We start from the raw sequence: 19,008 nt of genomic DNA on the forward strand, positions 1-19,008 counted from the left end.
TGAGTGAGACATCTGCTCAGCTGGGGAAAAAAAACAGAATCAGCTGAGCCTAGCTTTCTTTATTCTTTTTCAATATATCTGAAACTTGAAAGCTACCACTGGTTAACCTTGCCTGTCCCCCAAATAAAATAAAGCTTCTTTTAAAAATATACATACCATAGGATATAGCAGAAGCAATGTTAATACAACATGTAGAGATTTAAACATCTTAAAAGAATTTTTTTTTTCTCAAGTGGGCGCAAAGTTCTCTTTGGGTGAATATTTTTAGTGACTAACAAGTCTTTTGATAAGAAGTTCCTACAAGGAATATTAGTGACAGACTCTGAGAATAGGGAATAGCAATTTAATAATACACAGTGTCATGCTTTTAACAATTCTATAAGATGCAGGACTTTCTGGAATTTTCAACATAAGGAGATCAGTCTCGCCTTCAGTAAATATTCCTTCTCTGGGGATTTTTTTTTTCTTCCTCAGTTATTCTTCTGGAAGGAGAAACTGCTGACGAACACTTAAAGGAGGAAGCATGGAAATTTCTTTATTCTTGTCAGCTCATGACAAGTGAAATTATTGCATGCTTTAGATTGCCCGTATATGAGAATCAGCCATCACCCCCACTGACACGGTCAAGTTGTCAAGACAACAGAAAAAAAAAATCTTAGGCATGTAAGGGCTTAGAAAACACACTCATATAATCTGCCTGGGGAAAAAAAAAACTTACTTCAGGGTATAGTTCCATCTGATTGGAAGATTAATTTAAATTATGAGCACAGAAATAGGGCAGTGTGGTGGAAAAAAGACCAGCAGTATAGGAACAAGTTGAAATACCTCTATATAATATGATGAAAAATATGACCACAAGATGAAGCCAACAGAAATACTCATGAAAAGGGCACCTGGCTGGCTCAGGTGATGGAGCATGCCACTCTTGATTCCAGGGTTATGAATTCAAGCCCCAAGTTGTGTGTAGAGATTACTTAAATAAATAAATAAGTCTTAAAAAAAGGAAATATTCATGAAAGATAAAACATATACTATGAACAGTATAATCTAATTGCGATGATCTGGGTCCTAAATTCCAAAACGGTCTCAGATGAAAATTCTAATCCCTCCAAAGAAACCAGGAGCTAGCTAGCCCTTTGCTCTTGCACCCACAGCTACCCAATATTTCCTAGCTCTCCAAGCCATGCAACAGTGTTTGACCAATAAAATAGGTACAGAGACATGCACCCCACCTCCAGGCCTGGTGCATAAAGCCTACCCTGCAACTCTCTTCTCTCTCTCTTCCGGCCTTCTTCCCTCCCTGTGGGTGGCTCTCCCTCTCTCCCACTGTCTCTCTTTCTCCTATACCTAGGCTGGAAGTGAACATCCAAGGCAGCTTTGAAAGTCACAGGCTGAGAATAGCAGGGCCCTCATCAGTCTGGATTCTGAAGTGACTTCATGAAGCAGAATCCACTCCACCCAATCCCACCCCACCTCATCTCCATTCCCCATCACTGAACAAACCCTACATGAGTGAAACATAAGCTTCTTTTGATGTTAAGCTGCAAAGACATTGGATTTCATCTGCTACAACAGCTAGCTTTACCTTAACTAATATAATATCCTATTCAAAACCTGTAAAATAAGTCTCTTTGTTGAGAACACCACTATACTTGGGGAGTTTCTGGGAAAAATTCTGACCTGTGGACCATCAGGATTTATGATCAGCTCTCCTGCAACCTCTCAAAGGTCACACTAATATCACAATCCATGACTGCCCCCCCACTTTATCCTCTGTATTACATCATTGGCATGGGAGGGAGGGAAGAGGGGGGAAAGGCAAGAATCATATCAGTTTGATAAAAAAAAGCAATTTATTAACTCCTTCCTAAAAATATATCAAGACATGTCTACATGGTGATTGAATCCACAAAGGAGTGGTAAAGATGAGAAAAGAACATGATTTAATTTATTCTCAGCTAACAGGAAACTGAAATCCTTATGGCTTTCATCTCTCCTGTAATCAAGATGGGTTGCAGTGCCACATCTGTAAGAAATATGCTTGATGTCAGACTGGTTAGGAGAGTCAATATTAGACATGACCTCTTTCTCTTTAAGGGTAGGCAAACTCCATCATCCATTTATTTCTCTGGTGGGGCTTAAAGGAAGGCCTTAATCAACTTGCCTTATAACCTGAAGGCATTTGGGAGAAAAATCTATATTTGTTTCCTTAGTCAGATTGCTGAAGCATGAAATGGGATGTCTTGTCCTGCTGTCTTTGGAAATGCCATATATTCTGTTTATTTATTTGGATGGGGGTAGGAGGAGACTTATTGAAAAGTTTTATATATCGCCTACTGACTTTGAGTGATGTGGTTCAACTGCTAGAGAAATATGGGCAGATGCTTTCAATGGAGAAGACTTACAGAACAACTTTCTTCTAAAACACAAGAAAACATAATCACAGAATTGCCACCAACCTGAGAATAACAAGAAAAATTCTGAAATTATTTCCTTTTCACCCAACTTCTTTGAGTTCCTTAATTGGCAGTATTACAAACATAAATTCCAAACATCCTCTGAAAAGTATCTGGTGGTGAGCCATCAAAGAGAAATGCAGGCTGGTCGAGGGGCTGTGCAGGACCCCAGTCCCCAGCCTGTGGGCCAGCTGGCAATGTGATGGAGATGAAGAGGAAAGAACAGGGTGATTCCCCTTGGCTTGGGTTCTAGACAACCTGGACATGGAGGTGAAATTGCTCATCATGGTGGGGATTCTCCCCAACCGAGCTCTCTCTCAAGGGAGGTGACTTTTTTCAGTGCCCTATATATGGCTCACAAACTGCCAGGATGACAGGAGAAGCAAGTTTGGAAAACAGATCATGACAAGGGAGACCTGGCAGCAGACAGGACCCATCTATGAGCTGCCCTTGAACTCGGGATGGCAAAGCTTGCCCTGATACCTCTGCGGATCACACATGCTGGATGTTGGCCCTGGTGGCAATTCTGCCATTAATACAATGGGTTCTTAATGGAATATTATGCAGCCATCAAAAGGAATGAGATCTTGCCATTTGCAACAACATGGATGGAACTGGAGGGTATTATGCTGAGTAAAATAAGTCAAACAGAGAAAGACATGTATCATATGATCTCACTGATATGAGGAATTCTTAATCTCAGAAAACAAACTGAGGGTTGCTGGAGTGGGGGGTGGGGTGGGAGGGATGGGGTGGCTGGGTGATAGACATTGGGGTAGGTATGTGCTATGGTGAGTGCTGTGAATTGTTGCAAGACTGTTGAATCTCAGATCTGTACCTCTGAAACAAATAATACAATATATGTTAAGGAAAAAAAGAAAAAAAGAAGGTAGCAGGAGGGGAAGAATGAAGGGGGGAAATCGGAGGGGGAGACGAACCATGAGAGACGATGGACTCTGAAAAACAAACTGAGGGTTCTAGAGGGGAGGGGGTGGGAGGATGGGTTAGCCTGGTGATGGGTATTAAAGAGGGCACATTCTGCATGGAGCACTGGGTGTTATGCACAAACAATGAATCATGGAACACTACATCAAAAACTAATGATGTCATGTATGGTGATTAACATTGCAATAAAAAAATTAAAAAAAAAATACAATGGGTTCTTCACTGTGCACCACTAACTAGGTTCCTATTAAAAACTGTGGGTGAATGCATTTGATTAATCCAACCTGAGTCTCATGGTCTCATGAGATGTTCTAACTGCCTGCCAGGAGCTGGGAAATTGTCTGGACTTTGGACATTTACAATGGAAGGAAACTACCTCCCAACAAGATTCCAACTGGGGAATTTCCAAAACATAAGAGGGAGGACCTTAGCAACAGTCAAAAGGATGACAAAATCTCCCACAAGGGGAACATTCACTTTGTCCACCTGAACCAAGAAAAACGTGTGGCAGGAAGAGGGAAGCAAAGTTGGAGGTGACAGAGAAAGTTCAGAGTGCCATGACTCTGGAATAACTCCTTTTAGAGAGATTTGGAGAAAAGATGAACTTATAAATCATTTAATTTAAATGTTTAGCTGCAGAAACAAATCATATTTGAACATCAATATGGATAATTAATGGAAGTTATTATGGAAATATAAATGCTTTTATTTTTAAAGGCATTCTCTTAGTGGAATATGAATTTCAGAATCCATATCACAGAGTAAATGTGAGGATCTATGTTGGAAATCTATTGTAAGAACCCTTGAGAATCTGAACAAGTCACAGAGCTCTCCAGACCTTCGAGGCTGTATGTTTACATACAGGAATAGCAGATTAGCTATCTCAGCACAAGAAAAAATTCTGGATTCTCTTTCAGGATCAGCAATCACTGGAAGACAGCTGAAATCTGCCCATTATATGCCAGTCTGGCTCCACATTGAATCAGCATAAATCTAAGCCAAGATTTGGGTGTTCCCTCCATTCTACCCAAGGAGAGCTGAAATTTCCAATTCAAGATCAGTAAACTGGGGAAGAAACACAAAAGTCACATGAGATTTCCAAATCCCCCAGAATAATGGTGAGCTACATTTCTTTTGTATGTGGGACTATTCAGGGAGGAGGAAAAAAAAAAACCCTCTGACTGTTATCCACAAATTTTTCAAGATGAAATTCCTTCTTTGGTTCATCTTTTAATCATAAAAATGAAGCAGATTTGTTGGAATAATTCAAAAAATACCAAAAAGAATGACAAAAAAGCAAAGTGATCTGAATTATTCCCCCAAAGAAGGACAATCTACAAATAATAGTTGCTTCTCTCTTATTCTTCCATTTACTTACACAGAAAACCACCCACCCTGCCAATCTGTTCTACCAGTGGAAGGTTAGTGCCAGGTGCCAACACATTTCTGATCATTCTAGCTAATGGCAGCTCCAAACCTTCTATCGAACACCAGATTCAGTTAATTTTGAAAGAATCTGGCAGGAGAATCATGTGGCCCTGCCAAGGATGGGAGATATATTTCTGCCCGCCTTTCCCAGACCATCCTTGCTTTCCAATATACCCCCAGGCAGAAGGTCACCAACCCTGGACGGGCATATATTTCACAAAGCACAGGATTCAGTGTGGTCAAAGCTTTCTCATACTTGGAAAGACCTTGCAGGTTATACAGGAGCTGCCCAAGACAGCAGCCCTCTCTGCCAGCTCATGTATTCTATGTAGAGCTGGTCTGAGTGCCCTGATTTGTAGTTATTTACTGTCTGCTATTCATCAGTATTCAGTGACTCTGTGTGTTTCTTCATAACTACAGCATTTTGTACTTTTTCCTGGATTAGCAGAAAATTAATGCATATTTACAACTTAAGATTTTTAACTGGCCCCAAGTTATGATATATTATATTTACATGGAAAAATTGTGTACTTTCTCCTATAGGATCACTTTAAAATCAGTATCAATGTTGTAGTATGAAAATGACTTGCCTTTCTCCAAAAATATTTTCTTACTTAATGGTGAGAGAATTCACCATTTCACATTGAGATTAGGAACATGCCAAAGACATCCTCTGTTATCACTCTCATTCAACATCATACTCAAAGGCCAAGCCAATGTGATAAGGCAAGAATATGAAATGAAATACAGATTAGAAAAGAAGAAATAAAACTATCTCTATTTAGGGGCACCTGGCTGGCTCAGCTGGTTAAGTGTCTGCCTTTGGTTCAGGTCATGATTCAGGGTCCTGGGATCAAGCCCTGAGTTGGGCTCCTGCCCCCCCCACCCCACTGCTAGTGCTCTCTCTCTCTCTCTTGCCCTCAGTCTCTCTCTCTCAAATAAATGAATAAAATCTTTTTAAAAAAATTATTTCTATTAAAATGTTGTTTTTGTACCTTAGAATTTCTGCACCAAATAAAATGTTTTAAGATTGCAAAAAAAAAAAATTATTTCTATTTACAGAAAACATGATTATCTTCCCAAAGAATCTTCCAAAATGCTCCTAGAACTAATAAATTAGTTTAAAAAGGTTTAAGAATTATAAAAATCAATCATTTTTCTGGATAGCAGAAATTAACAATTGGATTTTAAAATTTAAAAGACAATATCATCTATAATAGCACACTCCCACCAACCCCCCAGTGAAATACTTATATTTAAATCTAACAAAATAGGTTCGGGAGCTATATTCTAAAAACTACAAAACACTGATGAAATAAATAAAGGAAGATCTAAAATAACATGTTACTGGATGGGAATACTCAACATGGTAAAGATATCAGTTTTTCTGAATGCAATCCCAAGCAAAATCTTAGCAAGCTTTTTTGTGTAGATATCAACAAGCTCACTCTAAAATGTACATGGCAAGGCAAAAAGTAATAGAATAACAAAACAATTCTGAAAGAGAAGAATAAAATTGGAGGATTTGCACTACCCAATTTCAAGATTTACTATAAAGGTAAAAAGACAGTGGCAAAAGGATAGATACAAAGATCATTAGAACAGAATAGCCCAAAATTGACATGAATGTAGTCAACTGATTTTTTTGAGGTGGGGGAGGGACAAAGGGAGAAGGAGAGAGAGAATCTTAAACAGGCTCCACACCCAGCGCAGAGAGCCCCACACGGGGCTTGTTCTCACAACTGTGAGATCATGACGTGACCCAAAATCAACAGTCAGACACTTAACTGACTGAGCCACCCAGGAGCCCAGTCCTTTTTTTATTATTAAGGGTGTAGGAAGATGGGTCTGGGCAGTTTTGGTGATTGGCTCTATTTTGCCACTACCCAAGTTGCAGTTTCCACCAGAGCCCCAGCTACAAGCCTCAATGACCTTTCCCTGAAGATGAAGCCTTTTATTCTGGGGCAATGAACCTGGGTGCCTTTCACAGTAGCTACTGCTGTTTCTCCTCCAACAGGCACCACAGATGGGGAGGTGATGGGGAGCTCTCACTGATTTCTACTTTATCTTCCTTGTGAGCTCCTGGAGGAAAGGCCAACAGAAGGGTGAAAATCCCTATATATCTTTCGCACCTAAGGGCTGCACAGTTTTACTCTAGCCCATGCCTAGTATTTAATAGTTTGTTTAAAATTCTTTTAATCTCCCTATCAGTTCATGTAGCAGCTGGTGTTCTGTGCCCCAGGTAAGCTTTGCTCAGGTGCTATTTCTCTCTGCAGGCCACCTGTATCTGTATAAAAATAAATTTTAGTTGTCCATTTTGTGATCTCAGTTCTCTGATAGTTTCACAAAAAAGTTGCTGATTTTTCGTTTGCCCAGCCTTTTCTTGTTGTAGGATTGGAGCAATGTTCCTTCCAGCTGTCGATTCTGTTCTGATCATCTCTGAACTAAAACTACTCCTGGTCAACTGATTTTTGACAAAGATGCAAAGGCAATTCAATGAAGAAAAGATAGATTTTTCAATAAACAGGGCTGGGAGAATTGGATATCTATATGCAATACATGAACCTTGACACATAACTCACACTTTCACAGAAATTAATTCAAAATAGATCAAAGACATAAAGGTAAAATGTAAGACTATAAAACTTCTATGGGAAAACATAGGTGGGGCGCCTGGGTGGCTTAGTTAGTTGAGTGTCTGCCTTTGGCTCAGGTCATGATCTCAGGGTCCTGGGATCGAACATCAGCAGGGAGTCTGCTTTCCTCTCTCCCCAGCCTCCACCTGCTTGTGCTCTAGCTCTCAAATAAATGAATAAACAAACAAACAAATAAATAAAAAAGAAAGAAAACATAGGTGAAAATCTATGTGTCTTTCATTTTTGGCAAAGAGCACTTAGGATGCCAAAAACATGATCTATAACCTATACCTACATACATATTCATATCTGTGTGTGTATACATAGAGAGAGAGAGAGAAAGAGAGAGTGAAAGAGAGAGAAAGAGAGAAATTGGACTTTATCGAAATTAAATACTTTGCTCCACAAAAGATGTTGCTATAAGAATGAAAAAACAACCCACACAATAGACAAAATATTTCCAAGTCACCTATCTGACAAATGACTTGCAAATCAACTATATGAAGAACTCTTAAAATTTAACAGTAAGAAAACAGAGATCCCAGTTTTAAAATGGGCAAAAGACCCAAATGGACGCTTGACTGAAGACATACAGAAGACAAATACATGAAAAAATGCTCAACATCTTAGGCATAAGGAGAGTGAAACTTAAAACCACAATGAGATAACACTACAAATGTACCAGAAGTACGAAGATAAAGATAATTGTCAGTAGCAAGCACTAGGGAGGATGCAGAGCCTCTCATTCATTGCTCAGGGAAATGTCAAATAATATGGCCACATTGGAAAATAGTTTGGCAGGTTTCTATAAAGTTAAACATACACTTACCATATAATCCAGCATTGGCCCTCCTGGGTATTTACTCAAGTGAACTGGAAACTTATATTCACACTATAACCTACACACAAATATTTATAGTGGGTCTATTCATAATCACTAAAATCTGAAAACAACCCAGATGCCCTTCAACAGGTAAATGACTAAACAGATACTGAGACATCGATTGAATAATAAAAAGAAATGAACTATTGATACGCATAATAACTTGGAAGAACCTTAAATACATTTTTCTAAGTCAAAGAAGCCAGACTCAAAAGGCTATATATTGTATGATTCCATTTGTACGATACTGTGGAAAGGCAGAATTAAAGGTACAAGAAGCAGAATAGTGGTTGACAAGCATAGGATGATACACAGGGTGTCTACCAATGGCCCACACAAGGGAATTTTCAGGAAGATGGAACTATTAACATTGGGGGAAGCTGGGTGATGAATACATGGGGAATTCTCTGAACTACCTTCACATTTCTTTGGTAAATCTTTAAAAACTGTTTTAAGCAGAGAAAGACATGTATCATATGATCTCACTGATATGAGGAATTCTTAATCGCAGGAAACAAACTGAGGGTTGCTGGAGTCGGGGGTGGGGTGGGAGGGATGGGGTGACTGGGTGATAGACACTGGGGAGGGTATGTGCTCTGGTAAGCGCTGTGAATTGTGCAAGACTGTTGAATCTCAGATCTATACCTCTGAAACAAATAATGCAATATATGTTAAGAAAAAAAAAAAGAAGAAGAAGAAGGTAGCGGGAGGGGAAGAATGAAGTGGGGGAAATCGGAGGGGTAGACAAACCATGAGAGACGATGGACTCTGAAAAACAAACTGAGGGTTCTAGAGGGGAGGGGGGTGGGAGGATGGGTTAGCCTGGTGGTGGGTATTGAGGAGGGCACATTCTGCATGGAGCACTGGGTGTTATGCACAAACAATGAATCATGGAACACTTCATCTAAAACTAATGATGTAATGTATGGGGATTAACATAAGAATAATTAAAAAAAACAAAAAAAAACTGTTTTAAGATTTGAAAAGATGTCTTAGAAGTCAACAGTAAGTCTTAATTGAGTAACTGATGAAAAATGAAATAGGAAAAATTTTTTCACCTGACAGACTGAGTTGTAAGATGGAAAATCCAGAGGATGGATAGCTTAACTAACTTATATTTTAAAAATTACAGAATACATACAGTATTAACCGCCAGCTTTTAAGATCTCATGATAATTGATGATCTATTTAAATAATAAGAGGAAATAGAGGATAAAGCATCCATCTTTTGAAAAATGGAATAAGAGTGAACATGGGAATGTGGATATTTATTCTAGAGCCAGAAAACTATTGCTTTGCATTAAAAGGGGGGAAAACTCTTCACTAATTCTTATATAAGTTTACTTCAAAACGTATACAATCCTAGAGAACTTAAAACAACCTGATTTGTTTTTAGAAGTTAATAAAAATCTTTGAGTGCTCTGAAAAAACAATTAGGATGTGTTGTATACCTGTACCTGTTGACAAATATGCTATTTTATTTTTGTAATCAGTGTATCTCATTCACCCAGTCTAGGGAACAAAATGAGGTCAATTTATTTTCTTTTTGAATTATTAATGATTTTTTTACTCAAGTGATATAAAAATACAATTATCTTTTTTCCAGTTTTATTGAGATATAACTTGACAAATAAAAATTGCATTTGAGGTGTGTAATGTGATGTTTTGATATGCATAGACATTGTGAAATGATTACCAAAATCAAGCTAATTAACATATCCACCACCTCACAGTTACAATTTTTAAGAACACCCAACAGGGAGAGGATAGTCTCTCCAATAAATGGTGTTGGGAAAACCAGATATCCGCATGAAGAATAATGAAATCGGACTTACATCATATATAAAAAATTCTTTGAACACTTAAATGAAATGATGTATTCCCTGCAGCTTATTGGATCCCATCCAACTTGTTGAGAGCAAGTCTTCCTTGCCACTCTAGAGTCTTTCCTAACATTATAACTCCCAGTCCTCTAGCCTTGACCTCTCCCAAGTCTTGGTGCCCACAACTTCAAGAAGACAGAACCAAACACCCTGCCCCACCAGACTAGGAGTTGCTTGATTTTCTGCCCTACTTGCTGTCATTGTCAATTGGTGTCCTTCTTGAAGCAGGTAATCCAACCACTCCCATGCCCCTCTTGTCTTCTTATGAACAGTTGAAGTCAGCAGTTCTCAGCCTGTGGTCCCCTGCCTAGTAGCATCACCACCTCCTGGAATTTTGCTCAGAACGCAAATTCCTGGACCCCCTCCTAGACCTACTGAATCAGAACCCATCAATCTATATTTCAACCAGCCCTCCAGGTGATGCTGATGCAGTGAATGCTAAAGTCTAAGAATCACTCGTATCTGGTGACCTGGCCACAGGCACACACAAAACATGGAGGACTCTGAAGCTAGGTGTGGTGTGAACCCTGCCCACTGAAGGAAAGGCCTTCATTGACAAAGGCTTCCCTTGAATTGCTGGTTTGCCACTGCATTTTCTCTGGCTATGGAGATAAAAGAGAAAACTACTTTCTCCTTCCGAGTCAAGTTCAATGATGGTAGCTCCATGTCATGGTAGCCATGTACTTGCCACTGGATGGCTCTTTTGTTATATACCCACACAATTTCCTGCAAGAATACTCATGGAGATAGGGTCAAGTGATCTAGAGGGGTTTTTCTTTTAAAACACACTTTGTACCTAGAGCTCTCTTCCTCAACCTCATCATCCAGGTCTCCAAGATTAGATGCAGTAACTCAGTCTAAGTCCCAAGGCTCTAATTTTCTCTCCCAGACAAGGGGGTCCCAGGCTGAAAATTCTCATTTGCACATATGTATTTGTTTTAATGTATATTTTTTCTTACAATTTAGAAAAATGGCAATAAGAAGTCTGGCACTGTTCTTTGGCCCCTAAGATGTTGCGATCTGGTGATGTTTGAGAAGGTGCAGCATGGGGATGGCTTTGTGATTTCATCCTGCAATTCTGCAATTCGGGTTCAGCCCATCTCGTGGAACCGGATGGGCCACCTGTGAACTATGGCATCACCGTTCATTACCCATCACCACTTGGCAGCAAAGGCAAAGCAATTTGACACAGCAGGTGTCCTCAGTGTTTTGTGGCAAAACGCTATGTGTAGCCTCCCCTATGCCTCATGTTCTGGGTAGATTGAGTGCCCTGGAGGGGGTGGGCAGGGAAAGAATGGGAATTGGAGGGATAACATGCTTTCAGGGAAGCTTCCTTGGCTAGCTCCTGGGAGCCCATCTTGTTGCTTAGAACCACAGCCATTCCGACCTCAGCAGCCACAGACCAAATTCCTCTATTCTGGAATTTCAGGGAAGAGGGCAGTGCCATGCCAGCTTCTGGCTCACTACATTCTTTTGAATTGGGAATGGCACACTGATCCACCAGGGCATGGATCACATCTGTGTGCTTCATTGTAGTATCCCCAGCCTCTAGCCTGGTGACCAGCACACACCAGATTATACTTTGAATGGATGATTTAATGAACCTCAGCTCCCCATCCACTCCTGTTTCAAGTGAGCCTAATGTAATAGCATCTTACACAGCCCAGCACATAAGGCTTAGCACATCCCTGTGCCAAGTCCAGTCCAAGGGACATTGAGCCAGAATGTCTGAGTTCAACACCTAGCTCCTTGCTTGTATTTGCTGACTCAAATCATTCAACCTGCTTCCTTGTTAGACAAGAGTGGTGACACCTACGTGTCCAGACCATGGTGAGGATAAATGAATACCACATAAGGATGTCCTTTGGGAGCCATGAGGGGCTACGTAGATGTAAGAATTGATTGCCACTCCTCGGAGAGTAAGAAGGGAGCTGGCTATGTCCCCTCCCGCCCAGATTCCCATTGATTGGGGGTGTTCAGAGGCCCCAAACCCCATATTGTTCACCTTCCCCTGGAGACTCTCTTCAATTTGACCTCCTGGGAGGCTACTGCTCTTATCTTATTTCAGAATTGATTGCAATCTCCTCTCCTCTTTTAGTCTTTGAGCTGAAAGTATATTTATTTTCACTTCACCCCCAGCGCAGGTCTCCTAGCAGTACCCCCCTCCAGCAATTATTTCCCTGTCCTTCCCCCAGATGCTTACAGCCTCCATGAGCCAGCAAAGGCCTCCACTCCGCAACCATCAGAATTTAACAAGATGCAGGAGCAGAGAGCTGCTGTTTCATTACTTGCTGGACATTGCCTGTGAGATGGAGCAGAAGATGACAAGATGGAGTGGCTTAAGCTGCCCCTCCCTGCTTTTCCAACCCTGTCACCTTCTCCAAACTGTTCTTAGCTCTCTGAAGCCTGTGGAAAGCCAGGGAACAGAAGAGGGGATTAAACACTTGGAATTATACCTTCTAATCTCCACGTATCGGTTAAATCCCTCTGTGCCTCTCGAACCACTGATGCAGCCTCTCTGTGCTTCGGTCCCCAAAGCTGTGATTCGAGATAATGTCACCAAGGGATGTTCTGGGGACTTTGGGTGATTGAACTTATAAAATGTATTCTTTAATGTCTAGTGTCTTAGGAGAGATGCAGAAATTAGGCCTTTGGAATTTGTAGCATGTCGACTTAAAATGTACTTTCTGAGCATTTTACTTGTACAACAAAAAAACTAAATGTTTTTGCTCTTAATCAAATCAAAATCTTAAGATTTTCTTCCTTTTTCATTTTTGGACAGCTTTTGATTTGTAGGGTGAGATGATATTTATTTGAACATTTATGAAGATGAGGTCATATTTAATCTGAACATTTGTAAGGAGGCATCAGGTCATATGTATGTAAATATTCAATTATTATCTATCTAGGCAGTATCTCAGTGTGGCTACTGGAGTTCAGAGGTGAATGGGAAACATCCACAGTATATGAAGAACGGGCCATATAGTGGTAGAAACAGGTCATTACAGACTGAATGTTTGTGTCCCCCCCAAAATTCATATGCGGGAGCCCTAGCCCTCTATGTGATTGTGTTCGGAGGTGGGGCCTTTGGGAGTGATTCGGTTTAGATGAGAACCTGAAGGTGAGGTCCTCATGATGGGGAGAGAGTCCGGAGCGTACTCCTTCTCTGCCATGGAGAAGAGAGCTGCCTATGAGCCAGGAAGAGTCCTCACCAGAACCCCATCATGCTGCCATCTTGATCTTGAACTTCTAGCCTCTCCAGAACTCTCCAGAACTGTGAGAAATAACTCTCTGTTAATTGAGCCACCTAGTCTATGGCATTTCATTCCAGCCGCCCAAGCAGATGAAGACTCAAGTATATAAAATTCCGTGTACTCTGGTGTCAGGGCTCTACCACAGGTAAAGCCAGATACGGCAGGAACACAAGAGAAGAAGCAACTTTCTTGCCTGGAGGAGGTCACAGGTAGCTTCATCAAGGAGGCAGTATATAAACCGAGACTTGAATTCATTTGTTCATTAAATATTTATTCCTCCCATGTTTATAGAAAGTGAAGACATAATGCATTCAAGTATGCCAGGGATAAGACGACTGTGGTCACCTGGAGCGTCAGGCATCTGGGGGGGATGCCAAGGGACAAGGCATTAGGGCAAGGAACGGCCAGACAGGTAATGGCCTTATTTCAGGCCCCTGTGATGTATTTTCTTGACTATCAATATGCAAACATTGCACTTGCTAGATGCTGTTTAGGTTTAAAACTCTATGGTTATGGCTGCGACAACCTTTTTCACATAGAAATTCCTTTGGGGGAGTCATTGTATCTGCAAGTCCGAAACTCTCTGCAGACTCCTTTTTATTCACCAAACCGTTGTTAGCAATGTTGCAGCTGTGGAGTTTACTCGGAGTGGAACCATCAGCACAGAACAGGGTGCACTGCCGCATGCATGAATCTCTCTGAGGACTAAGTGAGCTGAGCTGCCCGCCTGTCATCCCAAGCCTGTTTCCCTCCCAGATTGTGAGCCTGAGAGCAAAGATCATTTTCTGAGTTTATCACTGTATTCCAGGCTTGCAGCCGGATGCCTGGCACATAGTAGTTGCTCAACAATTAGCATGCCATATTACAAAGTTTGACATTTCCATTGTAAATGCTAATTATTCACTTCAACAGAGCTGCTTGATTGTATTAATTTTAAATACACTAAAGGGGTTCCATAAATCATTTAAAGAAGCATTCTATTTTCGAGAGAATTACATAAAAACAAAACCTTCTGATCCTTGGAGGATTTATTCATTTCACACACGCCTTCTCTTCCCAGCATATAGGGAAGTCTGTCCATGAAAACTAGAGAGGTCCCCTGGGGAGATTTTAAGCTGACAACCAAGATTTCAGAATCCAATAAAAAAAAAAGATATAACTGAATCTCAAATTATACAAACTAAACAACTGTATAAACTAAAGCACTCATTTAGGGGCGCCTGGGTGGCTCAGTCAGTTAAGCGTCTGCCTTCAGCTCAGGTCATGATCCCAGGGTCCTGGGATTGAGTCCTATGTCGGGCTCCACACAGCGTAGAGCCTGCTTCTTCCTTTCTCTCTGCCCCTCCCCCCAGCTCGTGCGCGCGCGCGCTCTCTCTCTCTCTCTCTCTCTCTCGCTCTCGCTCTCTCTATCTCAAATAAAGAAATAAAGTCTTAAAAAATAAAAAAAATACAAAGAAAAAATAAAGCACCCATTTAAAAAGAGGTTCGTGTTGCATATTTGCAACGGGGGCCCATACAGCTCAGCTCTGACCAGGGGTCACTTTTGCAGAAACGCAGAGCAGCCATGAAAATACTGAAAATGCTGCCAGACATTTCCTCCATCTTTGGAAGGATCTGTAAGGAGACCCAGTGAATGAGCACAGCAATGCCGCTCACTCTTCTGCTAACTCTTACCTCTTGCTCCTCATCTTTGTCTCTTCCGTGAGTCACCTCGAAGTTTCCCTGTCTCTATTTCCCTAAGCTCCCCAGAGACCCCCTCTCCCGGCCCATCATACATTACTCTACAGTTTTCTTGCCCTCTCCTTGCAGCTTTCCTCCCACCTTTCTTCCTTTATTTTTTTTTTATTTCCTCACAAACCATTGTCAGCTCTTTCCAAAGCAACTTCCACCCTTGCATTTCTGGTTTTATGTTTTTTCACCACTGTTCTAATTAAGCCCAACCAAAGCCCAGGGGCTAGGCTGCCGGTCTCCTCATCCACCCGTTAGATGCAGAGGGTCAGGAGCTCTGAGGCCAAAGCGCGATTCGCCCCACTGGGCAGGGAACGGGGAAAGAGGTAAACGGTATCATGTCAAATGTTTTCCTTTATCCTTATCACCTATGCAGAATTGCTTTACTGGTTGAAACTGTTTCAATATCTATAGGAAAAGGAGAGAAGAATCCAGAAAGACCTTTAAAAAAATTTATATATATATATATAAAATCTGTAAAAGATGCCTCCCCAAGTGAGGCATAATGAAATGGCACCCAGAAACCAAAATTGGGGTGAGATCAAATGAATATGAGGACTGGGGGAATTCTGGGTCTGGAACAGGGAAACCAGGGAAGAGAAAACAGGTGGTAAAAACCGGGCCCTAGGGTGAGGAAGACCCAGGTTCAAATCCTGCACTCAGAACTTAACAGCTGCGGGGCTCTGGGCAGGTTATTTAATGCTTCTGAAGTTCTTCAACCTTGCTGGAAAAATAACAAGACTGAATTTAAACTGTTAGAAGGTTAGCACTGAGTTTGATACGAAGTAAATGCTCCTTAAATGTCAGTTATTATGATTATTTTTATTACTATCCAACCTCAACCCCTTGCCTGTTTATTCTCATGGCGTTAGGTTGTGTATGGATTAACCTCGTAGAATGTTTCATATTCTTTTTGAGATCCACAGTTTTTATAAAGTTCTTTGTTTTCCCCATTCTTTTATACTTAAATATCATATATTATTCTACAACGTGGCCATGGGGTTTGCAATAAACCTTAAAACACCTTAGAGAATTTCAAGTTTCAGGCCTGATGGACTATCACAGATGAAGTTACTGTGATATAAAAACACACACACAGATACATGCATGGATGGATGAGATGTCAGGACGTGTGCTTTTGTAACCTTACCAGGCCTTATTATTTACGTGGCCAAATACAGCCAGTCCTCTAATAGCGTCAGCTGGACAGGCAGGCTCAGCTGAGGGCTTTCTAAATGTGTGCTGAGGGTTTTCATATACATTTTCCCATTTATCAAGCCATACTGAAATAATAAGCTATACTCCAGGCAGCCTACGGTGGCTTTATGAAGTTGTTATGATTTGTTTCTGAGATACAGTACAAATTCCATGGCAATCTTCCCCGAATTTTAATAAGGGTGAAAGGAAGACTTAATTAAAGAGTTCTTTGTGGCTTTGGAAAAAAAAAAAAACCCACAGCCATCTGCAGACACTTCCTCACGGCGTCTTCTCACTGTGGTGCAGACACAGTCACGTCTTTATCGTGTGTGACAGGAGCTGAGGTGCAGAGACACATACAAACAATGGCGATACACATAGTTTTAAGGAAACCACACTGTTGGCTTCTCTTCCAGGCATCTAACCCCAGGTGGAGTTCCCTCTGTGCTTAGTTGCAAGATGCTGTTTTTACAGTATGGCTCTTCCTTACCCCTCTCTCTAAGCTCCTGGTCACTGCATTTGGAGTGTGGACCTCTTTCTAGAGCATAAATTTTGCTAATTTTGCTAGGGTGGGGGCTGAGTTGTAAAAGAGCATACAACTCTTTTGTTTCAAAAGTCCAAATGGGGACTAAAGAGTATTTAAGAGAATTTAGCTTCCATTGCGATTTCTCCAGCTACTTACCCACTGGCTACGACCAATATAAAAGCTGAGTAACCTGAATGCTTAATGATAAGAAATTGGTTTTTTAAAACGAGGGTACATCTAAATGAAGGAATGCTTGCCATGCAATTGTGAGAAATGAAATGATTTTGAAGAAGAACATATGTTACCATGCTATAGTGCATTAAGTGAAAAGAAAAAAGTCACATACACAGCATGACCTAAGTTTGCTTAAAACACAAATAAAAAATGTTAATATTATGGGTCATTTTCACTTCCTTTCCTTATCTACATGCCCTTCATTATTTACAACAAATAGGTATTATTTTGTAATTATGCAAAAAATCTTTAAGATGTAAGGTACAGTCTGGTTGTAGAGAAGATGGAAGAGAACACTCATCCTGCCTCTCCTGTTGAATGAGCCTACAGAGCTTGAATAGCACGCAAAGAGGAGGTTCTGAGAACTCTAACCATGGATGGTAGCAAGTGGGTAGGGGAAGAAGACCCAACTTTGAAGTCCCACTGAACCAGTGGTGAATTTATCATTTTTTCCCTGTAATCTCCAGCCAGGAATCAAAGGCAGCCTGAAGCCCAGAAGTACACACCAGGGATGGATAGAGAGAGCATCAAGAGAACACATCCCTTTCTTGTTTGTGGAGTGGAAAAAGGTCAAAGCAATTGAGAAAAATCCCCTGAGTTCTTTGTGTGTGTGTGTGTGTGTGTGTGTATCTCCTTTCCCATGGCCACCTCCAAGCAATCCTTTGGTGGTACCAGTTGGTGGCACCGTGACAGCAATGGCAGTGGGCAGGTACCTAAAACTCTGAGGAAGGGGAACCATCTCTGATCAAAGGGACTGTGTTCCCAAGAGTGTGCAGTGAACACATGTAGCTCTATATTCCTTGGCCCTTACTCCTCCCACCACTTGGACATAGACATTGGCACAGTTGCAGGAACAGCAGGGAAACAATGCCCCAGATTTCTGGTCAGAGAACTGGGAAGAAAAATCCCAGAGAACAAGAAAGTGTTGGTGGAGTTGCAGAGAGGAGAGTGATTCCATGAAGTTGAGTATGAACTCCTTAGTACCCCTCCCACCTGCCCATGTGCTGAGCCACCATAACACAGGCTTGGAGAACTGAGTGCAGGGTCACAAATGAGCCACCCCAACTGATCTGAGTAGCGCTGAAAATAGTTTCAAAAAAGAACTGGGTGGAAACCAGAACGCAGAGAGAGCAGGTCAGCATTTATGTCCCAAACCTCATCTGATGGTTGCCTACCAAAACAATGCCAACAACAGCAACAACAGGAACTACCAAACCAACCTTCTCTATAGAACTGAAACAAAATCCAAGGTCTCCGAGCATCATATTTGGAATGCCCAGGCCATAATCCAAAATTAATTGGCATACAAAGAACCAGGAAAACCTTACTTCACAATGGAAAAGATAATTAACAGATGTCAGCCCCGAGGTCACACAGATGTTGGAATTAAGAATTTAAAGCAGCTCTTAAAACCATGCTCCCCAAAGTATATGGCCTAAACATGCTAAATAATAGATGGAGATGGAGAATGTCAGGATCCCTAAAAAACAAAAACAAAACCAAAAAAAAGCCCCAACACTTAAATATATACTGTCTTCAAGAGACCCTCTTTATACATGTAGGTTGAAGGTGAGTGGGTGGGCAAAGATATATCTTGCATACATGAATCAAAAGCAAGCTGGAGTGTCTACATTAATGTCAGACAAAGTAGATATCAGAACAAGAAAAATTACCTGGGCTGAAGAGAAAATAACATCCTGGTGAAAAGGTCAATTCATTAAGACTCGTAATAATTGATATATGTATGCACCCAACACCACAGCCCCAAGATATATGAAGCAAAAACTGGTAAGCCTGGAAAGAGGAATGGAATAATTCATAATTATAATTGGAAACTT

This window comes from Mirounga leonina, unplaced genomic scaffold, assembly GCF_011800145.1.
Source record: "Mirounga leonina isolate KUSES-001 unplaced genomic scaffold, KU_Mleo_1.0 Mir_178, whole genome shotgun sequence".
Lineage (NCBI taxonomy): Eukaryota > Metazoa > Chordata > Mammalia > Carnivora > Phocidae > Mirounga > Mirounga leonina.